Source organism: Aegilops tauschii, chromosome 6 (assembly GCF_002575655.3).
Source record: "Aegilops tauschii subsp. strangulata cultivar AL8/78 chromosome 6, Aet v6.0, whole genome shotgun sequence".
Lineage (NCBI taxonomy): Eukaryota > Viridiplantae > Streptophyta > Magnoliopsida > Poales > Poaceae > Aegilops > Aegilops tauschii.
Genome location: NC_053040.3, coordinates 49,325,928 through 49,338,445, shown reverse-complemented (window position 1 = coordinate 49,338,445; position 12,518 = coordinate 49,325,928).

Sequence of the window (12,518 nt, the reverse complement as noted above, 5' to 3'; positions counted from 1 at the left end):
AATGTGGCACCCCGGCTCAGAGCGACCGGTTTACCATGCATTGCCGGCCCAGAGACCATGTCTTCTGGCAACACACAACATCTTGGTACAGAAAACAACCGCTTTATTGATGCTAGCGGAACAGAGTTTATATTACAACAGCTGTCGAGACCAAGCGACACACCCCGTGCGGCTGAACAATATGTACATTAATTAGTGAACATAAAGGGGCCTCGATCAGAACAACTATGTGGCAGCGGAATAACGTCGTAGCGGAAGCTCCATATCATACGGACACCGATGTGGACACGATCTACACTCGAGCAGTGCTCCTCTCCAACGAGACTTTCCCGAAATCTGGCATGACACGCCAGGTCAGTACATTGAATGTACTTGCAAGCTCACAACAGGCATAATCATAATGGCAAACAATATCATGATACTTAACCAATTAAGAATAATGCAACACTATATGCCAAACATGATGTGATCACGATTGAACATCCCTCGGAACAACTTACCAACCGTGATCATTCTTGAATCACAAACAAACCATCAACGTGGTCTTAACAAGAGTAACTCGTGATCCTTATGGCGATCACAACCACGACCAAAATTTGGTCCCGAACATCGCGATGGCCTTTCTGCCATCCTCATCAATGCAAAGTTCATAACTTAGTGTGCAAATTTTATTAAACGTTTATTCATGGTGGGACCTACTACGAGGTGTCCGTGACCGTGGACTCATCTATCGATAGATTATACACTCTGCAGAGGTAGCACACTGTACCCACACCACGGAACCCATGGCCTCGCACAACCATTCGGGTGGACCAACGGCATTCCGACGAAACCCTTCATTGCCATGACACTCTCCCGGCCACTCCGACCCAATGCCCAACGGGCTAGTCCTGGGTGGCCCCGTGTCTACCAAAGACACACCGACCACCGTCGTGGCCAAAACGACCCCACTCGGGGACCCGGTACCATAATCTCAACAACGGGCACAGAAGGTTATGCCTACTTACCGGGCCAGGGTAAGCACGACGTAACCTTCCCTAGTTGGAGGCACCGACCAGAGGCAATGTCAATGGACAGAATCAAGGTCATCCCACAAAGGAAAGTGTGGTTGCACTGGGAAAAACTCGATTCAGCAGCACCATGACCGAGTCAACGGTATATTCAAGTTGAGTTATATTCAGGTTCAACTTAAAATGAAAATGACCGGTGTCATAGCATGCCATCCATATTAACACTAAGCATAAACATCAACAACTCATATTACTTTGTTGATCAAGATAACTCACATATTAACCAAAATATTTTGCAGCAAGTTTTATTATTTTCTCATGCAAGAACGTAACTCCGATTAAATTCTCACATGAATAACAAAGATTTTACCACAAACAAATCCTAATTTCTTTACCAACCAAGTGAGGTTCAAACATTCTGTAAGTCATGTAAAATGACTAAACAAGTACTTAACAGAATATTTCCTAGCAAATTTTTATCATTTTATTTATGCAAGAACATAACTTTAAATTATTAATAACATGCATAACAAAAATTATTTCTATCATCACCACAATTAGATCCTAGCTTTGCTTCACAAACTAAGCTAGTTTCCACATTCTGTAAATCAAGCATATTAACTAACAAACAGTTAACAGAATATAAATAACACAATAGTTATTTAAATGCATGGATTAATCATTCCATTCAAGTAAGAAAATCATAAATATTGAAATGACACCATGAAAATGTTGTTGTGGCTTGTCTTAGTGCAGATGAGGTTCACAAGCCTTCTGGTGATCCTCAAGACAAGCCTCACCCTCTGAATATAATTTTAAACACAAAAAGAAAATATGAAGAACACTTCTGAAAATCACCAGAAATTCTAAACAGCTCAGAAAAATCTCATCTTTGGTGAGCTGCTAGATTTCTTTGCAATGAACAAGATGCAAAACGAATCAATTCATTTGGACTTATGGTTGAGGAGTTATGGCTGTTTGAAGTGTTCTATAAATTCAAATGAATTTGAATAAAAATAAACAGGCTGGGGGGTGACGTCGAAGGCGTAAAGCCCAGGGGCGCCACCACTCGTACCGCTTCACGCGCGTACGGAGTGGCTGACTAGCGGGCCCCGCTAGTCAGGTTAGGAGGAGGGGGAGAAGGAAACAGAGGGAGTCACAGCTCCGCCGGAACTCTCGCCGGTGACGAGGACTCCTTGGCCAAAACGAGAGGGAGGGATGGCAAGAGGGGGTTGAGGCGCACCTGCCCGTACCCGTAGCGTAGCTAGGGGCGGTCGGACGGCGTCAGAATCAACCTCGCAAGCGGAGGCAGAACACGGTGGTCGCCGGAGATGAAGAAGACGGCGAGCAGAGGCTACTCTAGGAGCTCCAGAGGGGCGTCACGGCTTCACCGGAGAGGGGCGGAGGCCCTGGAAGGGTCTTCGTGGCCTGGGAGGGGCTGGAGCTACCGCAGCGACCAGAGGGGATTGCCGGCGAGCTCGAGCTCGGGGACGTCGGCCCGAGGCCTGCCCGGCCGGGCTACGGCTTCCTACTCGCTTGTGGGGTGTGTGGGAGTGTTGGATGGTGCTCGAGGAGGTTGGGGGCGGCTCCATTTATAGGCAAGCGGCGAGGGGTTTCGGGCTCCGCTGGTGTACACCTGTCGATGGCGCCCGGCGACGAGCGGCGTCAGTGAGAGGGGAAGAAGGCGACGCAGCTCCTGCGGCAACTGTTGGCAGACGGAGACGAGCACAGGAACGAGGAGAAGTCGACGAGCACAGTGCACACCGGACTGTTGGGTTGGCCGGACCGTGCCCGTGCTTGCTGCGGCGAGCTTCAGCGTCGGCGAGCGCCAGAGGGGAGTTAAGGGAGTTGAGACGAAGATGGTGGCGAAGTTTGTCCCGCTACGGCAGTCGCGGAAGCGAGCACGCGCGAAACAGAGCGCTCGGCGGCACTCAGAGTGTGTCGACACGCATGCCAGCACCCCTGGATGAACGCGGTCACCGCGTGGACTATGACATCAGGCGGAGCTAAGCCTAAACTTCATGTCTGGCGTGTTGTTCGTGGTAGTTTGAGATGCCACGCTTTGGTTTGGATCCAGGTGCAGTAGGGAAATTTTTACATGCCAGGTAAGTTTCTGGTCAGTAACTTTGAGAGGTTACTGAGGTCAAGTGGCTGGGAGTTAGAGGCTGTGCTTTGGAGGTTAGCCAAGAGTTACTTAGGTGAAATTGCACAAGAAAACCCAGGCACAATGGAGCAAGTAAAATGGTAGTTGCTATAGAAACCACCATTTCTGTCCAGAACAGAAAAAAATTTCTGTAGCAAAAATATTCCATAAAGTGATGATATATTTTTGCTCAGGAAGGTGCCCTAGGGTTCAAAGAATATTTGTGAATTATCTCAGATTTTTCTGGGCCATAAAAATTAGGGTTGCTTTGGAGCATACTGATCTGGCTAGGGTTTTTGAGAGAAAATGAATATTTTTCATTTAAGAAAAATATTCCAAAGATTATTTTGGAGTGGATCAGAAGGGGAATGATGATTAGAGAGGGAAATGGAGCACTTGGGTGAAAGCCAACAGCACTCAAGTGTTTAAGTCCATATGAAAAGATTCAAAAACTCCAAGTTTCAAATTTAATCCAAATAAAAATCAAGCAAATGAGAGAGGGCAAAAACCAGGCTGTCACAGACCTCCCCCACTTAGAATGAATCTCCTCCTCGAGATTCGGTTGCTTGGGAAAACCACTCTGGATAATGTGACTGTAGAAATTCTTCCCCCTCCCAAGTTGATTGTGACTCTGTGTGATGCTCCCATTGAACTTTGTAAAATTTCCTTACTTTACTGCGAGTGACCCTTTCCATCTGATCCAAAATTCTGAACGGTCTCTCTTCATAAGTTAAATCATTTGCCAACTCTACCTCATCCATAGCAGTCCTCTTCTCAGGTGGGGATATGCATCGTCTCAATTGTGAAACATGGAATACGTTGTGCACGTCTGCCAACTCAGCGGGTAGTTCTAATTGATATGCAACAGTACCTACTCAAGACATAACCGGGAATGGACCAATAAATCTGGGGGCCAACTTTCCATGAGTTTGAAATCTCTTGACTCCTTTCATAAGAGTGACTCGGAGGTATACGTGCTCTCCGGGTTCAAAACTTATCTGTCGGTGCTTTGCATCATAATAACTTTTCTGTCGGGATTTGGCTAATTGCAATCTGCCTCTGATTTCCTTAACTTGTGTTTCTCAGGTTCCATCATGAGATATGTTCCGAAGATACGGCTATCTCTAGTTTGAGACCAATTTAAAGGAGTGCTTCACTTACGGCCATACAGAGCTTCATATGGTGACATTTTCAGACTGGTCTGTAAGCTGTTGTTATAGGAAAACTCGGCATATGGCAAACAGTCTTCCCATTTGGGTCCTTGGGCTAAAGCACAGGCTCACAACATATCTTCGAGTATTTGATTTACCCTTTCTGTCTGTCCATCAGTCTAAGGATGATAAGTAGTACTATATTTCAGTGTTGTCCCCAAAGCTTGATGGAGGCCTGACCAAAAAGCGGAGGTAAACAGGAACCTCGGTCGGAAGTGATAGTTCGGCGTACTCCATGCAGACTGACTATTCTGGATACATACAGCTGTGCAACTTGATCTGCCCTGTATCTGGTGCTGATTGGAATGAAGTGAGCGACCTTGGTTAGGGTGTCCACTATGACCCAGATTGCATCATTGCCTCGTTGAGTCTTAGGCAATCTCGTAATGAAATCCATATAAACGTCATCCCATTTCCATTGTGAAACCGGCAGCGGTTGGAGGAGTCCGGCTGGCTTCTGATGCGCTGCCTTCACCTTGTTGCATATGTCGCAACAGGCTACAAAATAGGCAATGTCTTTCTTCATTCCATCCCACCAGAATATTTGTCTAAGGTCCTCATACATTTTCGTACCTCCCGGGTGAATGGAATATGAGGATTCGTGTGCTTCTGACAGAACTTTCTTCCTTAAATCCGGTTGATTGGGTACACAAATCCGTTCACGGAATCGGAGGGTACCGAATTTGTCCTTGAAGAAATCTGGGGTTTGTTCTGCCATCTGGCCCTGGGCACGTCTTTGCAGCTCGGCGTCAGCTGGCTGGGCCTTGCGGATCTCTATCTCAAGTATGGGTGTAACTTCCAAAATATTAGCGAGGCCAGCATCCACTATGACCAAGTTGAGCTGAGGGATCTCCTCTTGGAGTGCGGGCGGCAAGGATCTCAATATGACATTTAAGCTGACGGGCTTTCGACTGAGTGCATCGGCAACTACGTTGGCCTTGCCCGGGTGGTAATTTATTCCAAGGTCATAATCCTTGACCAACTCTAGCCATCTTCGCTGACGGAGGTTTAAATCTGGCTGAGTGAAGATGTATTTGAGACTCTTGTGGTCGGTAAAAATTTGGCACCGTTTGCCAATGAGGTAGTGTCTCCAAATTTTTAATGCATGAACCACCGCAGCCAATTCCAAATCATGAGTAGGATAATTTCCCTCATGGGGTCTTAGTTGTCGCGATGCATATGCTACTACCTTGCTGTCTCGTATAAGTACGCAACCAATACCTTGCCTGTGGGCGTCACAATACACATCAAAACAGCGATAAATGTCTGGAAGAGTCAATACAGGTGCGGTTGTTAGACGTATCTTTAATTCATTAAAACTTTTCTCACAGTCCTCCGTCCATTCAAACTTCTTATCCTTTTTGAGCAGTTCCGTCATGGATTTAGCAATCTTGAAAAACCCTTCAATAAAACGACGGTAATATCCAGCCAATCCGACAAAACTACGGATCTGCGTCACAGTCGTGGGCGGCACCCAATCAAGCACATCCTTTACTTTGCTCGGGTCCACGGCTATACCTTCGGCGGATAGTACATGTCTGAGAAACCCAACTTGCTTGAGCCAAAATTCGCATTTACTGAATTTGGCGTATAGTTGATGGTCGCGGAGTCATTGTAGCACTGCTCCGAGGTGATCCTTGTGCTCTTCTTCACCCTTGGAGTAAATGAGGATGTCATCGACGAAGACTACCACGAATTTGTCGCGGAAGTCCATGAATACTTTGTTCATCATATGCATGAAGAAAGCAGGGGCATTGGTGAGACCAAAGGACATCACGGTATATTCATAAAGACCGTACCGAGTAGTGAATGCGGTCTTAGGAATATCCTCCTTTTTAATCTTGAGCTGATGATATCCGGTCCGTAAAATGATCTTAGAAATACTTTAGCCCCACTGAGCTGATCAAACAGATCATCAATCCTTGGCAACGAATATTTATTCTTGATAGTGACCTCATTCAGCTGGCGGTATCTACGCACATACGGAGACTGCCATCCTTTTTCTCCATGAAAATAGCAGGTGATCTCCATGGTGAAGAGCTGGGACGAATAAATCCTTTCTGGAGCAATTCATCAAGCTGTTTCTTTAGCTCCACTAATTCTGATGAGGGCATCCGGTAATACTTCTTGTATAACGGTGCAGTTCCGGGCACAAGATCTAATTCAAATTCAAGTTCCCGATCTGGTGGCCTGCCTGGCAGTTCTTCTGGAAATACATCAGGGTACTCGCTGACCACAGGAATAAATTCCAATTCAGCCACAGCGGTACAAACCAATTCTTTCTTGGGTATATTTTTGCGAGCGTAGAATTTGGTAGTCTGCCCATTCAGACTGGTCAAAAGTGACTTCTCGTGTTGCGCAGTTTATGCAAACTTGATATTTGGTCAACCAATTCATACCCAATATAATATCCAACTTTTCAGACTCAATGATTATCAGAGAGGTTGGAAAGTAGAATCCATTGATATTGATTTCCAGATCACGACAGACCAGATTGCTCTTGATTATAGATACCGGGGTTTGTACCAGCATATTTTTGCCCAAAAGCATGCAAGGAAAGTTGTTTTGGGCAGCAAAACTCCGAGAAATAAAAGAATGGGAAGCCCCAAAGTCAAATAAAATTATGGCAGGTATGTCATTAACAGAAAACATACCAATGACGACTTCTGGCTTCTCTTGGGCTTCATCGGCGGTGATATGATGCACGTGCCCTGTGAAGTTTTGCTGGGTTGGCCATGACTCCATAAAGTTGACTTGTGGCCTGATTAGGGCATTCGCCTTGTTGTTCTTGGGGCACTGTCTGGCATAATGTCCGTTCTGCCCACAATTGAAGCAAGAATTATTGCGCTGACGCTCCTCATGTATTGGGTTGGTCACGACATTCTTGACTTGAGTGGTGATCTTGTTAACATTCTGCTGGCAATTTGGCTTGTATTCCACCTGAGTCTACTGCCAGGTACGAGCCTTTTGCACTGGTTGCCCATCCTTCTTTGGCTCAAACTTACGCTTGCTGTCGTTGTTAACAGGCCTATTATCTGCTAAAAGCTTGTGCTCCCATTCAGCAATGAAAGCCTTGTTCACCAGAGTTTGGAAATCTGGGAAATCAAGCATACTGAGAGTACACCGGAGTTGTGGATTTAAGCCTCCAAGAAATCAGTCAATCTTCCTATCTTGCTGGCCACGTTATAAAGAGAGTAACGGGCCAGATGATTGAATTTTTGCAAATATTCAGCCACAGACTGATTTCCTTGGACGAGTGCGAGAAATTCACGGTGCTTGGTCTTCATAACTCCAGTTGGGATATGATATTTTCGGAACTGATCCTTAAACTTTTCCCAGGTGATTTCCTCATCAACCGGCCACATGGCTTTTTTGTATTTTCCCACCATATGCCAGCTGCCCCTTCAAGGTAATGAGTTGCAAATGGAACTTTATCATTTTCTTTAGTACGAGCAATCTCAAGCTTTTTCTCAATGGTGCGCAACCAATCGTCTGCATCCAATGGGTCAACAATCTGACTGAAACTGGGTGGCTTGGTCCTTTGAAAATCTGACAGCTTTGAGTGATGACCGTTCTGATTTCCGTTCTGTCCAACCATAGCTTGCACACTCCTTAATATTTCAATCAGATCATTGTTCCTTCTTTCCTCAAACATACACAGAATTTGCTCGGTGGAGGGCGAATTTGGCGGTGGAGGTGGTGGCGGAACGTACGGTTCGGGAGAATGTCCTGCCTGTCATGCGGAACGACGAACCGGAGTTCCCTCACGAACGTTGCTACTGCTGCCTCCCCACGTTGATCCTATTGTGGATTTTTCCCAAGACAACGCAATCGAGATGAGAAACATCCAAGAATAAAATTGGGGAAAAGCCAGCAACAAATCCTGGAAGAAAACAAAAGAGCGAAGAAAATACGGCGAATAAAGTCCCAACATAATTATACATAGACTCATACATGAAAGATAAACAACATGCCAGGTTCAACTACTCTCATACATGCAACGAAACATCATGACTCGTACGACTACATCCGTACATCATCCGGACGACTACGAATACTCAAAGATACTACTGCTCTGCTGGTGCTGCGGTGTCCTCCCCTGAAGCGGTCTCGGATCCCGAACTGACGTGGTTAACGGAAACCTCCGGGTTAAAGGTAAAATGACGGTGTTGCCTCGAGGGCTCTCCCTCAGGGGCAGGGGTAGGATGAAGCATCGGTGCTACAGGAGTAGCGAAAAGTGAAACCCACTCGGCACGAGTACTGAGAGGATTCACGGCCGAGACGGCCATGCTACTCGGAGGAGTAACCGGTGAAATAGGGGAACTAGAACTAGCTGGAATATAAGGGGTAAATCCCAGAGAATTGGAGTAGTGGCAGATCTAGTAGTGACTAAAGCAGCGGCTAAAGCACTACAGGCACGAGTCTGCTCTCGAGCCAGCTCGTGGATCATAAGATAGCTAGCAGTGACATAATGAGCAAGGTGGCTAGCAACGCTATCAGACTCCGGATCAATGATAGGGAAACGGACATGACCGTTGTCGTGCAGTGATGGGTAGTAATAGAAAGCTGGGTGGTTCTGCATTCGGACCTCGTTGTAGCGAAGCTCGACAAGGACCTCGAATGCAGCAAACTGGACAGCCTGAGAAGGGGTGGAGGCGTAACAGCTCCGAGAAGTACGAGTGTAAGAGCTAGAATCGGAACTAGTGCGCAGAGTGACCACTGCGTCACGTTGCGAAGGAGGTGCGGTTACATGTACGGCATCAACTGCAACTGGCACGGATACGACACCGGAGCCATCTACACCCACAACCGTTAGCAGGTTAGGATAAAAATTTATAAACCAAATGCATGCAATGCAACAACCAGCAAAAATTACTACCGGCACTCAACTTAAACTCGTATCTAACATCCAGTTAACACGTCATAGTCTAGCCTGGCCTACAGTTGGCGCGGCTCTGATACCAAGCGTTGTGGCACCCCGGCTCAGAGCGACTGGTTTACCATGCATTGCCAACCCAGAGACCATGTCTTTTGGCAACACACAACATCTTGGTACAGAAAACAACCGCTTTATTGATGCTAGCGGAACAGAGTTTATATTACAACAGCTGTCGAGGCCAAGCGGCACACCCGGTGCGGCTGAACAATATGTACATTATTCAGTGAACATAAAGGGGCCTCGATCAGAACAACTATGTGGCAGCGGAATAACGTCGTAGCGGAAGCTCCATATCACAGGGAAACCGATGTGGACACGATCTAGACTCGAGCAGTGCTCCTCTCCAACGAGACTTCCCTGAAATCCGGCATGACACGCCAGGTCAGTACATTGAATGTACTTGCAAGCTCACAACAGGCATAATCATAATGGCAAACAATATCATGATACTTAACCAATTAATAATAATGCAACACTATATGCCAAACATGCTGTGATCATGATCGAACGTCCCTCGGAACAACTTACCAACCGTGATCATTCTTGAATCACAAACAAACCATCAACGTGGTCTTAACAAGAGTAACTCGTGATCCTTACGGCGATCACAACCATGACCAAAATTTGGTCCCGAACATCGCGATGGCCTTTCTGCCATCCTCATCAATACAAAGTTCATAACTTAGTCTGCAAATTTTATTAAACGTTGACTCATGGTGGAACCTACTACGAGGTGTCCGTGACCGTGGACTCGGCTATCGATAGATTATACACTCTCCAGAGGTAGCACACTGTACCCACACCACGGAACCCATGGCCTCGCACTCCCATTCGGGTGGACCAACGGCATTCCGACGAAACCCTTCCATTGCCATGACACTCTCCTGGCCACTCCGACCCAATCCCCAACGGGCTAGTCCTTGGTGGCCCCGTGTCTACCAAAGACACACCGACCACCATCGTGGCCAAAACGATCACACTCGGGGACCCGGTACCATAATCTGACCAACGGGCACACAAGGTTATGCCTGCTTACCGGGCCAGGATAAGCACGACGTAACCTTCCCAAGTTGGAGGCACCGACCGGAGGCAATGTCAATGGACCGAATCAAGGCCTTCCCACAAAGGCAAATGTGGTTGCACTGGGAAAAACTCGATTCAGCGGCACCATGACCCAGTCAATGGTATATTCAAGTTGAGTTATATTCAGGTTCAACTGAAAATGAAATGACCGGTGTCATAGCATGCCATGAAATGCAAAACTACACATGCATCACTTAATAACGAAAATGACCGATGTCATCCATATTCACACTAAGCATAAACATCGACAACTCATATTACTTTGCTGATCAAGATAACTCACATATTAACCAAAATATTTTGCAGCAAGTTTTATTATTTTCTCATGCAAGAACGTAACTCCGATTAACTTCTCACATGAATAACAAAGATTTTACCACAAACAAATCCTAATTTCTTTACCAACCAAGTGAGGTTCAAACATTTTTTAAGTTAAGTAAAATGACTAAACAAGTACTTAACAGAATATTTCCTAGCAAATTTTTTTCATTTTATTTATGCAAGAACATAACTTTAAATAATTAATCACATGCATAACAAAAATTATTTCTATCATCACCACAATTAGATCCTAGCTTTGCTTCACCAACTAAGCTAGTTTCCACATTTTGTAAATCAAGCATATTAACTAACAAACACTTAACAGAATATAAATAACACAATAGTTATTTAAATGCATTGATTAATCATTCCATTCAAGTAAGAAAATCATAAATATTGAAATGACACCATGAAAATGTTGCTGTGGCTTGCCTTAGTGCAGATGAGGTTCACAAGCCTTTTGGTGATCCGCAAGACAAGCCTCCCCTCTGAAAATAATTTTAAACACAAAAAGAAAATATGAAGAACACTTCTGAAAATCACCAGAAATTCTAAACAGCTCAGAAAAATCACATCTTTGGTGAGCTGCTAGATTTCTTTGCAAAGAACAAGATACAAAAAGAATCAATTCATTTGGACTTATGGTTGAGGAGTTACGGCTGTTTGAAGTGTTCTGTAAATTCAAATGAATTTGAATAAAAATAAACAGGCTGGGGGGTGACGTTGAAGGCGTAAAGCCCAGGGGTGCCACCACTCGTACTGCTTCGCGCGCGTACAGAGTGGCTGACTAGCGGCCCCCGCTAGTCAGGTTAGGAGGAGGGGGAGAAGGAAACAGAGGGAGTCGCAGCTCCGCCGGAGCTCTCGCCGGCGATGAGGACTCCTTGGCCAAAACGAGAGGGAGGGATGGCAAGAGGGGGTTGAGGCGCACCTGCCCGTACCCATAGCATAGCTAGGGGCGGTCGGACGGTGTCGGAATCAACCTCGCAAGCGGAGGAAGATCACGGTGGTCGCCGGAGATGAAGAAGACGGCGAGCATAGGCTACTCCAGGAGCTCCAGAGGGGCGGGACGGCTTCACCGGAGAGGGGCGGAGGCCCTGGAAGGGTCGCCCTGGCCTGGGAGGGGCTGGAGCTACCGCGGCGACCAGTGGGGATCGTCGGTGAGCTCGAGCTCGGGGAGTGCTGGAGCTCGAGCTCGCCGACTTCCTACTCGCTTGTGGGGTGTGTGGGAGTGCTGGATGGTGTTCGAGGAGGCTGGGGGCGGCTACATTTATAGGCGAGCGGCGAGCGGATTTCGGGCTCTGCCGGTGGACACCTGTCCACGGCACCCGGCGACGAGGGGCGTCAGTGAGAGGGGAAGAAGGCGACGCAGCTCACGCGACAACTGTTGGCGGACGGAGACGAGCACAGGAACGAGGAGAAGGCGACGAGCACAGGGCGCACCGCACTGTTGGGTTGGCCCGACCGTGCCCGTGCTCGCTGGGGCAGCTTCGGCGTCGGCGAGCGCCATAGGGGAGTTAAGGGAGTTGAGACGAAGATGGTGGCGAAGTTTGGCGCGCTACGACAGTTGGGGAAGCGAGCACGCGCGAAACAGAGTGCTCAGCGGCACTCAGAGCGCGTCGACACGCATGCCAGCACCCCTGGAGGAACGCGGTCACCGTGTGGACTATGACATCAAGCCGAGCTAAGCCTAAACTTCATGTCTGGCGTGTTGTTCGTGGTAGTTTGAGATGTTACCACACTTTGGTTTGGATCCAGGTGCAGTAGGGAATTTTTTACATGACAGGTAAGTTTCTGGTCAGTAACTTTGAGAG